Below are 22,988 nucleotides of genomic sequence, written 5' to 3' on the forward strand. Positions count from 1 at the left end.
CAAGACTATGAAGATACAAGATTGAAGACTTCTTCCCGTGTCCGGATGGGACTTTCCTTGGCGTGGAAGGCAAGCTTGGCGATACGGATATGTAGATTTCCTACCATTGTAACCGACTCTGTGTAACCCTAGCCCTCTCTGGTGTCTATATAAACCGGATGGATTTAGTCCGTAGGACGAACAACAATCATACAATAGGCTAGCTTCTAGGGTTTAGCCTCCTTGATCTCGTGGTAGATCTACTCTTGTAATACCCACATCATCAATATCAATCAAGACGGACGTAGGTTTTTTACCTCCATCAAGAGGGCCCGAACCTAGGTAAAACATCGTGTCCCTTGTCTCCTGTTACCATCTGCCTAGACGCACAGTTCGGGACCCCCTACCCGAGATCCGCCGGTTTTGACACCCACATTGGTGCTTTCATTTAGAGTTCCTTCATGTCGTCACCGATAGGCTTGATGGCTTCTTCGATCATCAACAACGACGCAGTCCAGGGTGAGACCTTCCTCCCAGACAGATCTTCGTATTCGGCGGCTTTGCACTGCGGGCCAATTCGCTTGGCCATCTGGAGCAGATCGAAAGCTACGCCCCTAGCCGTCAGGTCAGATTTGGAAGTTTGAACTTCACGGCTAACATCCGCGGGGACTTGATCTTCGATGGATTCGAGCCACAGCCGAGCGCGCCACACTGTCACGACGGGCATGACTTAGCTCTGCAGCCGGACAACAACCTGGAGGCCGCACACGAGTCTGCTCCGATCTTCAATTCGGAGCCGGCTGCGCAGATCGAGGACGGGTGGCTAGACACCGCCTCGGGGGCTGCAACCTCTACGGCGATAGAGCCGAACACTGACCTTGTCCCTCATGAAGCTCGTGACTCTGAGGTGCCGGACTCCTCGCCGAACTCCGAACCTCCCGCGCCCCCTCATATCGAATCCGATTGGGCGCCGGTCATGGAGTTCACCGCTGCGGACATCTTTCAATGCTCACCTTTCGGCGACATCTTAAGTTCGCTAAAGTATCTCCCGTTATCAGGAGAGCCCTGGTCGAACTTCGGTCAGGACGGTTGGGATGCGGACGACGAAGAAATTCAAAGCCCACCCACCACCCACTTAGTAGCCACTGTCGATGATCTAACCGACATGCTAGACTTCGACTCCGAAGACATCAACGGTATGGACGACGATGCCGGAGACGACCAAGAACCAGCGCCTACTGGGCACTGGAAAGCCACCTCATCATATGACATATACATGGTGGATATCCCAAAGGATGGGAATGGCGAAGGAACAGCGGAGGATGACCCCTCCAAGAAACAGCCCAAGCGCCGGCGTCAGCGGCGCCGCTCTAAATCCCGCCACAGCAAGAATGGAGATTACGGCACCGGAGATAATAACACCCCAGACAGTGCCGAAGACAACCCCCTCCAGCAAGATTCAGCGCAGGAGGACGGAGACGCTAGCCCTCATGAGAAGGCAGCAGCCGAAGAAGTAGAGGATTACATGCCTCCCTCCGGAGACGAGGCAAGCCTCAACGACGACGAATTCGTCGTGCTTGAGGATCCCGTCGAACAAGAGTGTTTTAAACGCAGGCTTATGGCCACGGCAAACAGCCTCAAGAAAAAGCAGCAACATCTTAGAGCTGATCAAGATCTGCTAGCCGACAGATGGACTGAAGTCCTTGCGGCCGAAGAGCATGAGCTTGACCGCCCCTCCAAAAGCTACCCTAAACACAAGCTGCTCCCCCGATTAGAGGAGGAGGCATATGAACCTGCATCACCAGCAGACAGTACGGCTGACCGACCACCCCGTGGCCGTGACAGAGAGGCCTCTAGGCCCTCCACCAAAACCGTACCCTGGCATCGCTCGAAAAGCACAAGGCCACAGGGGAATGCTCCGGACTTGCGAGATATATTGGAGGATAAGGCAAGACAATCAAGATCGATCTATGGATCGCGTGGGCGCCCCATGATACGCGACGACAACCGTCGCGCCGGACACAGTAAGTCCGGTCGGGCCGAACAAAATATACAAAGCTCTTTTGAACTCCGTCGTGATATCGCCAATACAGAGGCGCCGCACACCCACTATGCTTCACAGATGAAGTAATGGATCATCAAATCCCCGAAGGGTTTAAACCCGTGAACATTGAATCTTATGATGGAAGAACAGACCCCGCGGTTTGGATCGAGGACTATCTCCTTCATATCCACATGGCCCGCGGTGATGATCTCCACGCCATCAAATATCTCCCACTCAAGCTTAAAGGACCAGCCCGGCATTGACTTAACAGCTTGCCAGCAAAGTCAATTGGGAGCTGGGAAGACCTGGAAGCCACATTCCTCGATAACTTCCAAGGCACGTACGTGCGACCACCAGACGCTGACGACCTAAGCCATGTAATTCAGCAGCCAGACGAATCGGCCAGACAATTCTGGACATGGTTCTTAACCAAGAAAAATCAAATCGTCGATTGTCCGGATGCGGAGCCCTCGCGGCTTTCAAACATAACATCCGTGACGAGCGGCTTGCCCGGCACCTGGGACAGGAAAAGCCGAAATCCATGGCAGCCCTCACATCACTCATGACCCGCTTCTACGCGGGTGAGGACAGCTGGCTAGCACGCAGCAACAACCTCAGTAAAAATTCTGGCAGTCCAGATTTCAAGGACCGCAATGGCAGGCCGCGTCGCAACAAAAACAAATGCCACATTAACAACGACAATAGTGAGGATATGGTAGTCAATGCCGGATTCAGAGGCTCTAAGGCCGGTCAATGGAAAAAGCCATTCAAAAGAACTACTCCGGGTCCGTCCAATTTGGACCAAATACTCGACCGCTCGTGCCAGATACATGGCACCCCCGAAAAGCCAGCTACCCACACCAATAGGGACTGTTGGGTATTCAAGCAGGCAGGCAAGTTAATTGCCGAAAACAACGACAAGGGGCTGCATAGCGACGATGAGGAAGAAACCCGACCGCCGAACAATAGAGGACAGAAGGGTTTCCCCCCACAAGTGCGGACGGTGAACATGATATACGCAACCCACATACCCAAAAGGGAGCGGAAGCGTGCACTCAGGGATGTATACGTGATGGAGCCAGTTGCCCCGAAGTTCAATCCATGGTCCTCCTGCCCAATCACTTTTGACCGAAGGGACCACCCCACCAGCATCCGCCACGGCGGATTCGCCGCATTGGTTTTAGACCCAATTGTTGATGGATTTCACCTCACCAGAGTCCTGATGGACGGCGGCAGCAGCCTGAACCTGCTATATCAGGATACAGTGCGCAAAATGGGCATAGACCCCTCAAGGATTAAACCTATAAAGACGACCTTTAAAGGTGTCATACCAGGTGTAGAGGCCAATTGTACAGGCTTAGATACACTGGAAGTGGTATTCGGATCCCCGGATAACTTCCGAAGCGAAGAGTTAATCTTCGACATAGCTCCGTTCCGCAGCGGCTATCATGCTCTGCTCGGACGCACCGCGTTTGCAAAGTTCAACGCGGTACCGCACTATGCATACCTTAAGCTCAAGATGCCAGGCCCTCGAGGAGTCATCACGGTCAACGGAAACACTGAACGCTCTCTCCAAACGGAGGAACATACAGCGGCTCTCGCGGCAGAAGTACAGTGCAGCCTCTTAAGGCAATTCTCGAGTCCGGCCGTTAAGCGACCGGACATGGCTAAACGCGCCCGGAGTAACCTACAACAAGACCACCTAGCACGTTCCGAGCACGCGTAGCAATGCGGCCCCAACCCCAGCCCCTACAAAATTTCAAGACGGGTCCTTTGCGTACATCATTACGCTCTGAAGATACCATGGGCATAGGGGGAGGGGCACGACCACGATAGGCCCAGAATGCGGCTTAACCACACCAGGGGCTCTCAAGTGTGTCGTTCTTTTTTCTTTTCTTTTCTTTTTTTTACCCACAGGACCCCGTTCATCAGAGGCCCTATCCGGCAGTAGACTTACCGAACTCATGATGCAACAGCCAGGGAAGGAGAAAGGCTACGACGAATATCCAGGTGGTCTCCATTATGAGCATTAAATCTGTTTTATACACCATTCCGTAGCCTACCCCTAGAGGGGGACATGTTTAATAGTCCCATCCCTTGCTTATCACACCATTTGTATCGTTCTGCATTCACAGCAGCATTTCTTGAATAAACAATGCACCTTTTTGCTTACAATTGCATTCCTTTCTTATACATATGTTCATTTATGACATGTTGCATCCGTACACTTTGGTACGGCTAAATACACCAGGGGCTTATGTTTCCCGCATCATGGTGCGATAAGTCCGAACATTTTCACAAGTGCGGCACCCCGAACTTATAGCATTATATGCATCGGCTCCGAATCATGTCTTGGGTCAATAGTTGGGTTTGCCCGATTCCCATGTTTTGGTACCTTATGTTCCGTTGTATCGGCTAAGGTAGCACTGGGAGAACCACTGCGATTGCACCCCAGTTGAGCTGGGCGAGCGCCTTAGTGGAGAAAGCTAAAACTGACCGTCATGATGAGGCGAGAGCTGGTCGCTGTTCGAGAGGTTTTTTCGAGTCCCTAAAGACTTATGCCGCTTAGAGCGAGGAACCGGCTTTGTCCGGCCCAGGCGTGGATAGCGCCCCAAATTCGGCCTTCCAAACACTAAGGGCTTCGCCGAAATTTAAAATTATAGAATTCTATGGCTAAGTGAGAGTGTTCAAGCATTATAAGTCCGGTTGCCTTGTTCGTTGTGTTGAGCGCCTCCCTAGATGGACCCAAAAATGGGAACAAGAGTGCTCAAATTTATCCCGAACACCCCAGCACTCGTGGCATGGGGGCCGAAGCCGACGACTTGCCATCTCTCAGATTTGATAAACGGCCACACAGAAGGTAATATTTTAAATTAACAAGCGTTGCTTAGCGCATATGAACAAAGTTTTTAGCGCACAGGATAACAAAATGCGAGTCTACTCAAATATTACATCTTTGGAGCACTCACCCGCAATAGTGCGGGCACCCTTCAGAACAGTCTTATAATACATCTCGGGAGTACGATACTCCTTGCCCAGCGGTGGCGCGTCCGTCACAAGCTTCTCAGCATCCATCTTGCCCCAGTGCACCTTTGCGCGGGCAAGGGCCCGACGGGCACCTTCAATATAGGCAGAGTGCTTGATGACTTCAACCCATGGACATGCATCCACCAGCCGCCGCACCAGGCCGAAGTAGCTCCCAGGCACGGCCTCCTTAGGCCACAACCGAACTATGAGGCCCCTCATGGCCTGTTCGACCACCTTGTGGAGCTCGACCAGCTACTTCAGCTGGTCTCTAAGGGGCACTGTATGTCCGGCCTCAACATACTGAGACCAGAAGACCTTCTCCGTCGAGCTCCCCTCCTCGGCCCGGTAGAAAGCGGCAGCATCGGACACGCTGCAAGGAAGATCTGCGAACGCTCCTGGAGAGCTCTGAATTCAGGTAAGTGATCGGTAATTCACACTCACATGCTTACTTTGCATGAAAAATGCCTTACCCGCTGCTATTTTCTTCAACGCCTCGATTTCTTGGAGGGCCTTGTAGGCTTCGGCCTTAGCGGCTTTGGCACTCTCAAGGGCCGATGCAAGCTCAGACTCTCGAGTCTTCGAGTCACGCTCCACGCTCTCATGTTTTTTCATGAGATCCTGGAGCTCTTGCTGTACCTCCGCCACCCGCGCCTCCTGCTTCTCTCGCTCGGTGCGCTCCGCGGCCGCATTACGTTCGGCCGCGGACACCGCCTCCTTCAGGGTCGCCACCTCGGTCGTGGCACCTGCAATACCCACGTTATCCTTGTCAATTTTCTTGCAACCAAATCCTTTTCTGTAAGGTACAATCTTAAATACGGTGTTATTCACCTTCCTTGTCCTTGAGCTGCTTCTTGGCACGGCCGAGCTCGTTCTCGGACCGCTCGAGGCTTTGCTTCAAAGTATTGACCTCCGCAGTCAGTGCGGCAGAGGTCAGCAGTACAGCCTGCAACCCCATATTGACATATTTCATAACTCCTGCGTATATCTTTTTAGATCCTCAGTCCGGCTTTTCTTTCTGAATACCGAACCGAGCATCAGGGGCTACTGTCTATGCGGTACTATTCTACATATATCAAAATTCTTACCTCAAAGCCTGTTAGAAGGCTGCTGCAGGCTTCGGTTAGCCCGCTCTTAGTGAGCTGAACCTTCTGAATCACCGCACTCATGAAGGTGCGGTGTTCCTCTTTGATGGAGGCGTCGTTGAGCGCCTCCAGCAAGCTATCCGGCGCCTCCGGTTGGATGGAGGCCGCTGGTGTCGCGGTCTTGCCCTTCTTACGAAGGGGCCGCCCGTCGGACTCCGGAGCCACTTCAGGTTCCGGTGCGGAGTCCGGTGCAAAGTCCGGGAGGTTGCCCTACGGCACCTCCGGGGCCTCCCCCTCCTGGCAGGTCCCTTCCAGGGATCCCACCTCGGCATCGTCCGCATCACGGGGGGTGGAGGCGGTCGGAAGGGAATCCATATCCGACGCACCCAAGGACCCGCTCGACGAAGCGGGAAAATCATCCTTGGGCGGACTGCAGGATTGTATGCGGCATTAGAAAGACACTATGTGGCGAAAAGAAAAACCATGAAGTTATTCGGGAGTCCGGATACTTACGACCTCGCCAGGGGCTTGGCCCTTGGAGGCCAATCCTCGTCGTCATCACTGGGGTTGGCGGAGCAGTCCGGGGGAAGAGTCTTTCCCTTCTTGGACCCTTCGGCCTCCCTCGTTCGGGAAGCCTTCCTTTTCTTCCCTCCCTCCACTCGGGGAGAGGCCTTCTTCTTCTCCTCCTCGCCTTTGTGGGAGGAGTCTGCCTTGGAGTCATCATCCGATGACACCTGAAAACGGGAACTCTTCCGAGTGCCCGTGGCCTTCTTCTTGGACTTCTTCTCCGGCACCACGTGGGGTGCCGGAGCCAGCAGCCCCGTTGAACGGGCGTCTGCTGGGTCCTCTAGCAATGGTGCCGGACAGATAGTCTGTTCAGCCTTCTTCAGCCAGTCCTGTCAAAGGAGAGGGAGTTTAGATCCCGCATAGAGTTAAACTATGGAAAACAAGTGTCCCGTAAAGGGCAAAATCGCTTACCTCGTTAGCCGGACGCTGCGAGCTGAATCCGCGATCTTCGGTAGCGGATGCGGGGGCCTTGGCACCTTTAAACAGCACCCTCCAGACATCTTCGTACGTAGTGTCGAAGAGCCCGCTCAAAGTCTGGTGCTGCGCCGAATCGAACTCCCACATACTGAAGCCCCATCGTTGGCACGAGAGAATCCGGCGGATAAGCATGACCTGGACTATGTTGACAAGCTTGAGCTTCTTGTACACTAGCCTTTTGATGCAGGCTTGGAGTCCGGTCAGCTCCTCCGAATCGCCCCATGTCCGGCCGCTCTCTTTCCAGGAGGTGAGCCATATGGGGATGCCAGATCTGAATTCGGGGGCCGATACCCATTCAGGGTCACGCAGCTCGGTGATATAGAACCACCCCGATTGCCACTCCTTAATGGTTTTCACGAAAGTGCCCTCAAGCCAAGTAACGTTGGGCATCTTGCCCACCATGGCGCCTCCGCACTCCGCTTGGCTGCCCTTTACCACCTTCGGCTTGATACTGAAGGTCTTGAGCCACAAGCCGAAGTGGGGTTGGATGCAGAGGAAAGCCTCACACACGATGATAAACGCCGAGATATTGAGGATAAAATTCAGGGCCAGATCATGGAAATCCAGGCCGTAGTAGAACATGAGCCCTCGGACAAAGGGATGGAGTGGGAAGCCCAGTCCGCGGAGGAAATGGGGAAGAAATACTACCCTCTCATGGGGTCGGGGGGTGGGGATGAGCTCTCCCTTGTCGAGGAGCTGGTGCGCGATGTCGCTGGATAGATATCCGGCGCTGCACAGCTTCTGGATGTGCCCCTCCATAACGGAGGAGGCCATCCACTTGCCTCCCGCTCCGGACGTAGTTGGAGAAGGTTGAGGTGAGATGTGCGGACTTGGGCGCTGGAGCTCGAGTTCGCGAAGATGGATAAGTCAAGGAGGAAGAAGGTGCAGGTAAAAGGGTTGGATCTTTATCCCCTTATATGGGCGGACGGAAACATGCGTCCCCACCAGCCTGATAAAACTCGCTTATCTCCCAAGCGCCGCAATCAATGGTGCGGTTGGGTTACCCACGTCCGTATTGATGGGAATCTCGGAATAAGGGGAACACGATCTCTGCTTCGACAAGACGTGCCAAGGAAACCGCTTCGCTAAACACGCTGAGGTGGTACAATAAAAATGATTCGAGTAAAGGCTTGGTAGTGGTGTGACGTCACGCCACGAAATACGTCAGCAGATTGAACTTGTGTAAATATTATTCTCTCTACGGTGGTATGTGGAATTTATTTTCTAGAGCCGGACACTATCCTGGAGTTCACAATCTTCTATAAATTATTCAGAGGAGGAACCCGCCTTGCAATGCCGAAGACAACATGCGCGCCGGACTCTTCGTCATTGAAGCCTGGTTCAGGGGCTACTGAGGGAGTCCTGGACTAGGGGGTGTCCCGATAGCCGAACTATCATCATCGGCCGGACTCCAAGACTATGAAGATACAAGATTCATCATCCAAGATGCCCCTTCACTTCAAAGTTTGATCCTTGATTCTAGTTGTTCACCGTTGCAAATAACCGTTGAGGGAGTCCTGGACTAGGGGGTGTCCGGATAGCCGAACTATCATCATCGGCCGGACTCCAAGACTATGAAGATACAAGATTGAAGACTTCGTCCCGTGTCCGGATGGGACTTTCCTTGGCGTGGAAGGCAAGCTTGGCGATACGGATATGTAGATTTCCTACCATTGTAACCGACTCTATGTAACCCTAGCCCTGTCCGGAGTCTATATAAACCGGATGGCTTTAGTCCTAGGACGAACAATAATCATACCATAGGCTAGCTTCTAGGGTTTAGCCTCCTTGATCTCGTGGTAGATCTACTCTTGTAATACCCACATCATCAATATCAATCAAGCAGGACGTAGGGTTTTACCTCCATCAAGAGGGCCCGAACCTGGGTAAAACATCGTGTCCCTTATCTCCTGTTACCATCCGCCTAGACGCACAGTTCGGGACCCCCTACCCGAGATCCGCCGGTTTTGACACCGACAACCGTCCTCTCGGCGCCTAAACTGGAGACCTTGGGTGTAATACATGATCTCTCTACTCATTTCAATATGGTGTTTGGCTCCACAGTTCTTCAGGTACTTTACAATATCATCTACACTTATAACCGTAAGCTGCATTTTAAATTTCTGCGCATAATTTATATATCATCTTGGAGTACACATTTTGTACTAATATTATGTTCTATGCTCAATGAAGAGTTTTTCCATGGATGGCCTATCAATGGTGCTGGATTCTGTCAAGATCTTATATATCCAAATGAATAGTTTTTATCTGAACAAGATTATTGGCTTGCTGCAATGCTTTCCATGTCTGGAGAAGTTGTATATAAAGGTGATAATTTCACGCACATTGGAAGCCCGCATATAGTGTAGCTGTTGCTCTTTCGACACTCTTCTTTTAGACCTTAACTGTTTTCAATCTTCATGTCTATTTAGGCAACAAGACGGGGTGAGAAAGTTATAACCAATCGGTGGATTCGTAAGCATCAGGATTTTCTCACTTCTCATGAGATTCGATTGAAGACAATAACGCTAGAACGATACGTAGCCAACCGTGCAAACACAAGATTTGTCACATTCTTCCTGCTGAATGTGAGGTTACTATTGTCCATCAGGCTTAAGTTTATCAGCAGCATGGTTTTGACGGATGGGTATGTCGAAGAGCAAAAAAAGGAGTTTCAGGTGGGCAAAAGAGCTTCTGAACGTGCCGGGCTTCTATTTACAACATATCACTACTAGGGAAAAGCCTATACACAGAATCTTACCAGCAGCGCTCCCCAAAATACCACGCTACTGCTATTTAGCAGCAGCGCGTGTTACCGAAACGCGCTACTGACAGGAAAATAGTAGTAGCGCTTCCACCACAAATCGCGCTACTGCTATAATTGCCATGACCCCGCCCCCCCGCTAGTTATAGCAATAGCGCACTATATTGAACAACGCTACTACTATAGAAGTTAGCAGCAGCGCGTTCTAGGAAATCCGCTACTGCTAAGATCAGCCCACAAGTTTAGTCCCACCTCGCTCGGTGAACAGGGTGTTTACCACCTTAAATATGTTATTTCTGATACTACCACAACCAGTTGGTCTTCACTGAACTCTATGTGTAAAATGTGTGGCCGCAATATGAGTCCTCTCTGGTTCCTACCGGAGAGGACTCATATTGACAATTCAGATTGTACACAAAAAGATCATTCATGGCCAATGTATTTTTGCATACTAGTATTTTTTGTATAGTTACACTTAGCAGTAGCGGTTTATATGCAAAGCGCTACTGCTATTCAGATTAGCTGTAGCGCATTTTGGCAAACGCGCTACAACTATCCCTACCTTATCCCCACACGCACGACCGGCCCTCACTCACATTCTCACTCTCTCCACCGTGCCGATAATCGTCGTCGTGCGTCGTCGCCGCCGCCGCCTTTGTCCGTCCGCCGCCGTGGTACTCCCCTCCTTCCGTCCCTCTGCCCTCCTCCTCGCACATCCTCCCTCCGCCTGCGGTCGCCCCTCCCTCCTCCGCCACCGCCCTCCTCCCTCCGCCTGCAGCCGCCCCTCCTCCCTCCTCCGCCGGCAGCCCTCCTCCCACCGCCCTCAACCTCGCCGCACCTAGCTACCTCTCTGTCGCCCCCCACCCCCTGCCACTAGTTAGTACTAGATTTAGTAGTTGTAGATGTTAATTTAGGGTTCATAGCTAGTACTAGATGTTGCTTAGTTAGTACTAGATTTTTAGTAGTAGTAGATGTTAATTACTAGAAGTGATGGTACTAGTTAACTAGGGCAGTATGATTAATAGTAGTTGTAGTTGAACTACTTTAGTTGTAGTTGAACTAGTTTAGTAAGTAAATTAATAAACTAATTGAACTAGTTGAATTAATAGAACTAATGTATTTTTAGTAAGATAATTAATATAATTAGTTGAACTACTTGATTTTTAGAAAGAACTAGTTTTTTTCTATTTATAGTAAGTTTATATTTAGTAAGAACTAGTTGAATTAATAAAACTAGTCGCACATGTCATATTTGTTGTTATTTTTTAGTTTAAGCAATTATTTGGGATGTATTAGTGATAACTTATATGGTTTCAAGTGACCACCGTCGTCCCCGTCACCGACCCCCTCCGACATCCCCGTCGTCATCCCACTCACCGACCCCCTCCGACATCGAGGTGAGACCAGCCAAATATCCTTGTATATCTTGTGTTGTTGCTCAAATAGGATATGTGGTTGCCAAGTGGCCGTTCATGTTTAGTTTACATCTCCGAGTGGCCTATGTTTTGCTGGAGTGTTGATTAATTTCCGTTCCGGCAAATTTCAGGTGCTCGATATGTCCTTTTTTAGCAAAGGTCATGCCGGATTTTTTCGTGAATTCTGGCATGACTTGTGCTAGAATATGTACAAGTTTAATCTTTGAATTATGAACGTAGGAAATGTCGTACTCGGACGACGACAGTCTCCCGGGGGAGTATAGCTGGTGCCACAACGATCGAGGTATGTGCGACAGGTTCGTTCAGCTGGACGAAGATCGCATTTTGTACTCTTCTTGAGAATTACAATAACTATTATCGAACTCCTCCAAATTATGGTGAATACGTGCCACTAGTGCATGTGTTGAACCACGGTAACTTCTCTGGAGATACCCTGGTAAGATTTTTTACTATTACGACATCCGTGCATCTTTTGCATACTTCGAAAACTAGTACATCATTGCTAACTACGAAGTTATTATTATGTTTTTCAACAAAAACTCCCGATGGATTGTGTGCCTCATCTGATGTCTCTGCATGGTCGCCTCTCAGTTCTGAACCTACTGCCAGGTAAATCTACGGAGCTCACCGGTGCATATCGGATTTCTAAAACCCGTGAACACATGTTCATCAAATAATGGAAGAAATGTATGGACATTCACAAGGAGGTTCTTGGAAGTAACATTCAGCGAAAGGCAAGAATTGGAGACAGGCTAATCTCCATTCTCCATAATGGAGAGTCAGGGGCTATCTTGTTTTTTGGTATTTTACCTTAGAAAATGTAGTAGGTCTTAATCGGATGTAATAGGTCCTATGAGGTACAATATGTTTATTATGTGGTAATGTGTTAGAGTTGATAATGAGGAGTACTTGATAATGAGGTGTTATATGACAATGATGTATTATGATGATAAGTTGTTAATGATATGATGATGATGATGATATTATTATATCATTGGGTGAAACAACCGCGGATTAGTTTCAAGTGGATGGACATCAACTTGAAACTAGTCCATGGTTCTTTCACCCCGTGATGTAATAACTCATTATGATGTAAAAACAATCTCTAAATTCCTGTTGTATGAAAACTTGTGTAAAGGTGTATGAATACAACATGAAATAAAAAAGAAATAAAATACTAAATAATAGTAGTAGCGCGGGAAAAGGAGAAGCGCTACTAGTAATTACCAGTAGCGCTGTTCTGACAAAGCGCTACTACTAAGTCAATTTAGCAGTAGCGTGGATCTAGGCGCGCTATTTCTAAGCATTAGCTGTAGCGCCTTATCAGTAGTGCTCCTGCCCGTGCTACTGATAGGCCTAAAACCCGCGTTCTATTCTATATTCTCATCTTTTCTAAACCCTCAGATGCCTCCAAGACGTGACAATGGATTTGCTTTCCCACCGGAGCTCACTCAGTTGATCCAGTAGCAGAATGCATTGATGCAGATGCTAGTCCAGAATCAGAATCAGGGGAACAACAACAACAACAACCCACCACCACCACCACCTGTTGATCACTTAGCCCGTTTTCTTGAGGCTGAATCCGCCGGTGTTCTCCAGTAGCACCGAGCCGATAGTTGCATATGATCGGATCCGCAAGATGGGAAGGGAGTTGACCACTACAGGATGCACAGATGCGGAGAAGGTGCGTTTTGCCGCACATCAGCTTGATGGACCCGCAGCATCATGGTGGGAGAATTTCACAGCCACTTATCCTATCGACACTGTCACATGGGATCAGTTTCAGCAGGCTTTCCGCACTGCCCATGTTTCAGCAGGAGCTATGGCCATGAAGAAGCGTGAGTTACGCAACTTGCGCCAAGGAGGATGTACTGTTGGCCAGTATGTGGATAACTTTAGTAAGCTAGCACGTTATGCCCCAGATGACGTTGCTACGGATGCAGCTAAGCAGGAGAAGTTTCTGGAAGGACTGAAGGATGAGTTGAGCATGCAGTTAATGGTAGAAACCTTCAACAACTACCAGGAGTTGGTAGACCGAGCTCTCATGATTGAAGGGAAGCAGCAGCAGATTGATAGCCGCAAGAGGAATATGGATAAGGGAAGTACAATTCTAGAGCTTAGCAGAAGCCTCGTTTTACCCCGAACTCGGGAGGACCTTTTCAGCATACCCTTGGATGAGGGAGTTCGCACAACCATAGTGGCCCCAAAAATGGTAATGGGAATGGAGGAAGCAATGGGCAGAACCGTACCAACCCATCAACACCAGCAAAGAGGGATCTAAGCCACATTACCTGTTTCAAATGCTAGAAGACTGGACATTATGCCACTGAATGTCCTGAAGCGAAGAATGGAAATGGCAATGGGAGCACCTGGAAGAAGCCTAACCCTTTCAACAAGGGACAGGTGAACCACATTAGCGTGGAGGAGGTCGAAGCCCAGTCAAATGCAGTAATAGGTAAGTTTTTGGGTAAGTCATTTACTGCAATCGTTCTTTTGGATATTGGTGCATCGCATTCATACATATCAAGGGGATTTGTGGATAAGTATAAACTACCAACCCAAGCCCTTAGGTCACCCATGTTAGTAACCTCGCCAGGACTAGTCTGTGGTGTGATCGGTTACCATTAAGGATTGGTAACTACATGTTTCCCTCGGACCTAATAGTATTGGAGTCGCAAGGACTGGATGTGATATTAGGCATGGGTTGGTTATAGAAGTATGGAGGGAACATTGAATGCGCTAGTAAGTCGATTTTGCTTACCACGCTAGAAGGAAGAAGGATCAAGTATGTATCCTGGCATGTGCCGAAGAGGACTCAAGTAAATTCCTTAACATGAGTTGTACAAGAGGAAGTAGCAGTGGTGAAGGATTTCCCCGACGTATTTCTAGAGGAGTTGCTAGGCATGCCACCGGATAGAGACATTGATTTTTTTATTGAGCTTTTGCCAGGCACAGGGCCGATATCTAAGAGACCGTACCGGATGCCCGCAAAAGATTTGGAGGAAATTAAGAAGCAGATAAAGGAGCTACTGGATAAAGGCTATATTCGCCCAAGTTCTTCACCTTGGGGATTGCCAGTGCTTCTAGTGGAGAAGAAGGATGGATAATTGAGGATGGTTGTTGATTATCGAGGATTGAATGAAGTGACAATCAAGAACAAGTACCCATTGCCGATGATCAATGACTTGTTTGACCAATTGCAAGGAGCTAAGGATTTTCCAAGATCGATCTTCGATCAAGATACCACCAGTTGAAGATTCGAGAGCAGGATATACCTAAGACGGCTTTTACCACCAGGTACGGGCTGTATGAGTATATCGTTATGTCATTAGGTCTGATTAATGCACCTTCCTATTTCATGAACATGATGAACAAGGTGTTTATGGAGGTTCTGGATAAGTTCATCATAGTGTTCATTGATGACATTCTGGTCTACTCAAAGGATGAAGAGGAGCATAAGGAGCATTTGCGTTTGGTACTCGGGAAGCTCAGAGAACATCAGTTATACGCCAAGTTCAGCAAATGTGAGTTTTGGTTAAAGGAAGTTGGATTCCTCGGACATGTTATATCCGGAGAAGGAATAGCAGTAGACCCCACCAAAGTTGTCACTGTGACAAATTGGGAAGCACCCACGTTAGTTGGAGAGAACCGGAGTTCTCTTGGACTCGTAGGATACTACCGGAGGTTCATTGAGAATTTCTCGAAGATTGCAAAGCCCATGAAGGAATTGTTGAAGAAGGACACCAAGTTCAAATGGACTGAGGAATGTGAGGCCAGTTTCCAGGAGTTGAAGAAACGTTTGGTTACATCACCGGTGTTGATTCTGCTAGATCAGCGCAAGGATTATGAAGTATATTGCGATGCTTCTCGTCGAGGACTTGGAGCAGTGCTTATGCAGGAGGGAAGAGTTGTTTCGTATGCCTCACGACAGCTTAAGCCCCATGAGTTAAATTATGCCACCCATGATTTGGAGTTAGCAGTCGTAGTGCATGCATTGAAGACATGGAGACATTTTCTCATCGGAAACCATTGTGAGGTGTACACGGATCACAAGAGTTTGAAGTAGTTGAATCTCAGACAAAGGAGATGGTTGGAGCTCATCAAGGATTATGATATGAGATTGCATTATCACCCCGGAAAGGCTAACGTGGTAGCCGATGCGTTGAGCCGCAAGAGCCATGTCAACACACTCTTGACCAGAGAGTTACTGAAGGAGTTAGCCGAGGATCTTCGTGAGCTATGTTTGGAGATAGTTCCGAGAGTCTATGTTGCGGCATTGGAGATTCAGTCTACTTTGATGGATAAGATCAGAGAAGCTTAGAAGACAGACAAGGAGATTGCAGAGATAAAGGATAAAATGAGCAAAGGAAAAGCTAAAGGTTTTCGTGAGGATGAGGACGATACCTTATGGTTTGAGGACCGCGTTTATGTGCCTAATGACCCGGAGATCAGGAAGTTTATTCTGCAGGAGGCCCATGATTCACCTTATTCGATTCACCCAGGAAATACCAAGGTGTACCTGGATTTGAAGGACACTTTCTGGTGGAATGGAATGAAAAAGGATATTGCAGAGTATGTAGCAGTATGTGATGTATGTCAGAGAGTGAAGGCAGAGCATCAGAAGCCAGCAGGGTTGCTACAGCCATTGCCGATACCCAAATGGAAGTGGGACAAGCTAGGCATGGATTTTATCACGGGATTACCCAGGACTCGTTCACGCTATGACTCAATATGGGTTGTAGTCGATCGTTTGACGAAGGTAGCTCATTTCATCCCAGTGAAGACCACTTACACCAGTGCTAAGTTGGCAAATATATACATGACCAGGATCGTATGTCTGCATGGAGTTTCGAGGAGCATTGTATCAGATAGAGGAACCCAGTTTACCTCAAAGTTCTGGAATTAGTTGCACGAAACTTTGGGCACCAGGCTAGAGTTCAGTACAGCCTTTCATCCGCACACAGATGGACAGAGAGAGAGAGAGTCAATCAGATTCTGGAAGACATGCTGAGAGCTTGTGCGCTAGATTATGGATCTAGTTGGGACGACAATTTGCCATATGCGGAGTTCTCTTACAATAACAGTTATCAATCCAGTTTGAAGATGGCCCCTTTCGAAGCTCTGTACGGAAGGAGGTGCAGGACACCATTGTTGTGGGATGAAGTTGGAGACCGCCAGTTGTTTGGACCAGATTTGATTAAGGAGTGTAAACGGAAGGTGAAGTTGATTCACGATAGGCTCAAGGTAGCCCAGTCCAGGCAGAAGAGCTATGCAGATTCGAAACGCAAGGAGACAGCTTACGAAGTCGGAGACAGAGTTTATCTTCGTGTGTCACTACTTCGAGGAGTTAAGTGTTTTGGAGTTAAGGGAAACTTAGCTCCACGTTTTGTGGGACCATACAAAGTTTTGGAGCGTATGGGAGAAGTTGCTTAAAAGATGGAATTGCCCGAAGAATTGTCAGGAGTTCATGATGTGTTCCATGTTTCCCAGTTGAAGAAGTGCCACACAGAGATGGCTGATATACCGCTGAGGGACACAGTGCCACTGGAAGCGATTCAGTTGGATAGTGATTTGACCTATGAGGAGAAACCAGTCAATATTCTTGAATATGCCAGCCGATTCACCCGCAGCAAGGTTATCAAGTTTTGCAAAGTTCAGCGGAGCCACCATACCGAAGATGAAGCCACCTGGGAACGAGAGGAAGATCTACGGAAGGACCACCCTCACCTATTTTCTAGCCAACCCGAATCTCGAGGGCGAGATTCATCTTAAGGGGGTAGGTTTGTAACATCCCAAATTTTCAATTTGGAATGTTATACATAGATCATCATTGCATATCATATATTATTGCATTTTGGTTTGATCCTAGAATTTTCACGCAACTCAAGGACCCGCGAAGAGAGTTGGGGATTTCGTTATTTTCTTATTTGAGTTTTTCTCAAATTTAGAAAAAGGGATCATTTGATTTTAATTATTTTATCTTCAAATATTTCAATTATAAAAATAAGAGAGAGGGAATAAAATGACTTTCCCAAAATAAAGAAATATTGAGGATTTAATATTAAATCAAATAAGATTTTATCTCGGAGTTTTGTCGCTATTTTATTTGAATTAGGAAAAACACGCATTTTTCAAAATTGCATTTAGGCCCCAAATAAATGTTCATCTTGTCCGGCTTATTTTTGGAGGACAGGGAAAATTTATTTTGGGATTTTTGGAGTCTGTTTAGTATTTCTTTTATTTGTTTTTCAGCGCATCCGAATTATTTAAAAAAACTAACCAAGTCGGGCCGCCGTGGGCGACCCGGACACGTCCGCCGCCCGCCTTTAAAAGCCCCCGCCGACCCACCCCAGCCCGCACCCCGCCCCAAACCCTAACCCTGGGAGCAGCCGCCGCCGCCGCCGCCGACCGCCGCCAACCCCTCCGGAGCCCGCCGCCGCCGGAGGTAGCCGCCGCCATGAAAGCCGATCGGTTTTTTTCCGAAACATAGACCCGTTTTTATTAGATCTGGTTCGGTTTATTTTCGGTTTAGTCTATTTTGCGGACGTTCGTCCGTACGTTCGTTTTAACGAACGGTTTTCGTCATTTAGCCGCAGACAGCGAACGTTCATTCGTTAGCCTATTCGTCCGTTTTTCTTTTTCTCGGATTTTCCGCGATTATTTCTGATCGTGATTTCTGATCCGATCTTCGTTCTAGTATAACATTTTGCTCGTTTATCGGAATCAGGCGATTCAAGCGCCTGGAGTTTCATCTCTAAACCCTCTTTCCGTTTAACCAACTCAAACAAGTTTTTGCTACTGTAAAATTTGACTTAGGTCCAGATTAGCAAACGAAGCTTGTTTCTTTCGCCGTTTGAGTTTCGTTGCTTCGTTTGATTTGATTCTTTTTGCAAACCGGAGTTCTTAAGTTGAATTTCGGGTAAGATCTCTTATTTAAGTTTTACCTGTGCATTAGATGAGTGCTTATTGAATGCTTGTTTGTTTGCGATAGAGTATCCGGAGTGCGCCGCTTGCTACTACGAGTCTCTAGGTTTCACGGATCATCAGCAAGGCAAGTAACACTTTGATCATACCTCTTTACTACCCAGTTTTATTGCATTAGATCAATCCTCAAACAATTGCATGGTTAGGATGTGTTTAATATGTGGGTTTTGGGAAGTAGATGAGGTAGAACCTATTACCTGTTTTATTATCAAACCTTTGGGAGTTACTTCTACATTTGCTTATATTGCTATGGTATGCTAGTAGACGTGGATTGGGTGAGTGTATACATGACAGATGTGAGATTGTTATTTAATGGTTTACTTAAGGTGGCAACTTAGATTCACATCTGGGTGGATTGAGGCACCTGCGGAACCCAATGTTGCGTGTATTTTTTTGGAAATCCCGGGGTACCGTGTGATTCTCCTATGGACCGCCACCCAGGCTCAAAGGGATCATGAGATTATTCATGCTAGAAACTTCCGTGTGCAGCCGCAGGCTACTATGGGCTCTAGCATAGTTGAGTATGTTGTGTGACCTCTTTCAGTGGTAGACTAGCAGATGTAGGGGATGTAGGTTGGTACTGTCTACACAGAGTAAAGAGTTAATGCTTCTGAAAGACTGTGTCTCGGTCATCCTTTTCTCAAACACCATGTAGTGCGAGAAATCAAGCGGAGGAGATCGAGTCTTGCGGGGAAAAGTGTGCAAACCTCTGCAGAGTGTATAAACTAATCATGGTTAGCCGTGTTCCCGGTTATGGACGTTTTGAGTATCTAGTACTTGGATTATCATGTGAATCTCATCATGTTACTTAATTAAATTTGTTGGGTCAATGATGCTGCTTCATTGGGATTGAGTTGGAGGAACCTTCTCAATGTTTAACAACCACTATGATAGTTAAATAAAATTTATTCCTTTGTTGTAGGGAAAAATTGGCTTTATGCAAAACTGTAACCATTGAGCTTTCCACTAGCCATATATGCATGTAGTGATAGCATTATTCTGTTCATTACTCTCTATGTGTTACATTGCCAGCATATTCCATGTGCTGACCCATTTTCGGGCTGCAACGTTCATGTTGCAGACTTTTCAGATGATGAGTAAGGTGCCTCAGGTCGTGATCTTATACTCAGTGATGCCGTTGGAGTTGATGGACTCGCTTACCTTTCAAGCCTTCCGCCGTTATCGTCATTAGATGGCCTTAAGCTATATTTATTGTAATAAGTTCTCTTTTGAGACATTCGATGTAATAAGTGTGTGATTGCTACTCTGTTATAAATCCTTCAAGTACTGTGCGTGTTAGGATTACCGATCCAGGGATGACACTGATGCATAGAGATCAGACTGTTTGAGGTTTGGTCGCTACAACATAAGTGAAGCACATACAATATTCTAATAAGTCACGACTCATGCGTGTCCCTCTCAAAAGGCGTGTACAGCAAGGATGATTGCAGCAAACTAAAAAGCAAAGACTCATATCATACAAGACGCTCCAAGCAAAACACATATCATGTGGTGAATAAAAATATAGCCTCAAGCAAATTTACAGATAGATGAAGACGAAAGAAGGGATGCCATCCGGGGCATCCCCAAGCTTAGATGCTTGGTTGTACTTGAATATTGCGTTGGGGTGCCTTGGGGATCCCCAAGCTTAGGCTCTTGCCACTCCTTATTCCATAGTCCATCAAATCTTTGCCCAAAACTTGAAAACTTCACAACACAAAACTCAACAGAAAACTCATGAGATCCGTTAGTATAAGAAAATAAATTACCACTTTTTGGTAATGTTGTGAACTCATTCTTTATTTATATTGGTGTAATATCTACTGTATTCCAACTTCTCCGTGGTTCGTACCCCCTGATACTACCCATAGATTCATCAAAATAAGCAAACAACACATACAAAACAGAATCTGTCAAAAACAGAACAATCTGTAGTAATCTGTAAACTTCATATACTTATGTAACTCCAAAAATGCTGAAAAATTAGGACAACAGAGGAAATTCATATATCAATCTTGTGTAAAAAAATTCAGGATTGTATCACTTTCCAGCAGCTCATAACAATTATGTTTCTGGGCGCAAAAGTTTCTGTTTTTCAACAAGTTCAAATCAACGATATACCAAAGTATCCTAAAGGATTTACTTGTCACAAACACTAATTAAAAACACTAAAATACAATTACTACAGAGGTAATAATGTGTATTTATTCAAGAACAGAAGCAAAAACAAAAAACACAAAAATAAAATTGGGTTGCCTCCCAACAACCGCTATTTTTAACGCCCCTAGGTAGGCATAAAACATAGATCTAGTGTTTCTACAATTCCGAAATCTTTATGTGATGTGCTTGGTCTTACAGATATTGAAGAATGCTATTTAAATTTGCACTTAGCGGATTCTACTATTAAAAAGCCTATGGGGAGAGTTAATGATGTTCTTATTCTTGCAAATAGGAATTATCTGCCCATAGATTTTATTGTTCTTTCTATTGATTGCAATCCGTCTTGTCCAATTATTTTTGGTAGACCGTTTTTGTGTACAATTATGGCCGTGATTGATATGAAAAAGGCAATATTAAATTTCATTTCCACTAAGGAAGGGAATGGAACACTTCCCTAGAACAGAATTAGGCCACCATATGAATAAATCATGAGGGCATCTGATGGATCTTGAACCAAAGATGACAACACTTAGATCCTATGCGTTATGCCTAGCTAGGGGCGTAAAACGATAGCGCTTGTTGGCAGGTAACCCAATAAATAAAATTTATTTTTGCTTTTTACTTTCTATTCTTGTGTGTTAGAACAATTATGCTACTGTTATGATTGTGTTTTTTGTGTTTTCATTACTGTCTGTGCCAAGCAAGACCTTTGGGAAGACTTCGGTGAAAGTTTATTTGATCTTGCTGAAAAACAGAAACTTTTGCGCTCACGAGATTATTTGTCATTTTTAGTTGACTCTTTTTGCAGAGGATTAATATAAAAATTCCTCATGTCCACCAATTTATGTCATAAATTTTGGAGTTACGGAAGTATTCAAAATTTTCAGATTTCTACAGACTGCTCTGTTTTTGTTAGATTCTGTTTTCTTTGCGTTGTGTGCTTGTTTTGATGATTCTATGGTTTTCTTTGATGAGTTTTTTCCATAGAAAAGTTGGAATACAGTAGATATAATGCAAAAACGAAATAAGAATAGGTTAGCTACAGTACTTATAGTAGTGGTTTGGGTTCCTATACTAACGGATCTCACGAAGGTTTTGTTTGAGTTTTGTGTGATTGAAGTTTTCAAGTTTTGGGTTATCTTACGATGGATGAAGGAATAAGGATAAGCAAAAGGATAAACTTGGGGATGCCCGAGGCACCCCAAGCTAATATTCAAAGAAGTAGCAAGCAACTAAGCTTGGGATGCCCCCGAGTGGCATCCCCGCTTTCTTCTAACAACCATCGGTATTTTACTTGAAACTATATTTTTATTCGTCACATGATATGAGTTTTGCTTGGAGCGTCTTATATGATATGAGTCTTTTCTTGTTTTTCTTTGTGTTTTAAGTGTTGAATCCTTTCTGGACACACCCTTTTGAGAGAGGCAAAAATTATGTTATGCTTGCTCCTATGCTTCACTTAAATTTTTAGAGCCATGGATTTGCTCTAGTACTTCACTTATATATTTTTGAGCATGGTGTGCTTTGTTAATGTTGAAGAAATGCTGTCATGCTTCACTTAGGTTTATTTGGGAGTTAGTAAAATTTTGAGCAATTCTCTCTTGCTTCACTTAGATTATTTTGAGAGAAAGAAGAAATTATGCTCATGATCTTCACTTATATTTGTTTGAGCCTATCAAAAGCAACAAATGAAAATAGTCCCAAAGTGATAGATATACAAGGAGGATATAATAAAAACTTTCATGAAGATCATTGGACAAAATAAACTTGATTCTTAGTAATGGTTTTGAGATATGACGATATGATATGTGAGTCATGTTGATGAGTAATTGTGCTTTAGTAAGAATATTGATGTTAAGGTTTGTGATTCCTCTACAAGCACGAAAGTCAATAGTTTTGCAATGAAATTTATATCCTACTTATGGTTCATTATTCGGTGTTACTTATGCTTAGTGCTTGGGTACGATATTTTTTGCTTTTTGGTTGGTCGCTTCTCAATCTTTTTGCTAGCCTTCATTTTGCACTAAGTATGATCACTACTTGTGCATCCAAAACCCTTTAAACCAGTTTTGCCTTATGAGTCCACTAAACCTACCTATATGCGGTATTTCCATGCCGTTCTAAGCAAATTTTCATGTGCCATCACTAATGTTCAAAATAAATTTCTCTTTTGTGTGCTCTACTACTCGCGAGGCGGTAAAGGGTAGCTAATATTTTAAATGCTAGATGTGTTATTCTCACGATGAGTGTTTATTCACTTGTCATTGCACGAGAGTACGACAAAGGTACTAGGGACGCCAGTCCTGAATTGAATAATGAATTTACTTTATGTTGCCAAATAATATATTACTTGGAAAGTATTGGTATGGAGGGCACCCGTGGATACGGTTAGCCATGGAAAGTGAAAGTTATGGTGGAAAAAGGAATGAACTTTATTTTGTGTTTGGGAACCGCCTATGATGTATCTA

Source organism: Triticum aestivum, chromosome 3B (assembly GCF_018294505.1).
Source record: "Triticum aestivum cultivar Chinese Spring chromosome 3B, IWGSC CS RefSeq v2.1, whole genome shotgun sequence".
Lineage (NCBI taxonomy): Eukaryota > Viridiplantae > Streptophyta > Magnoliopsida > Poales > Poaceae > Triticum > Triticum aestivum.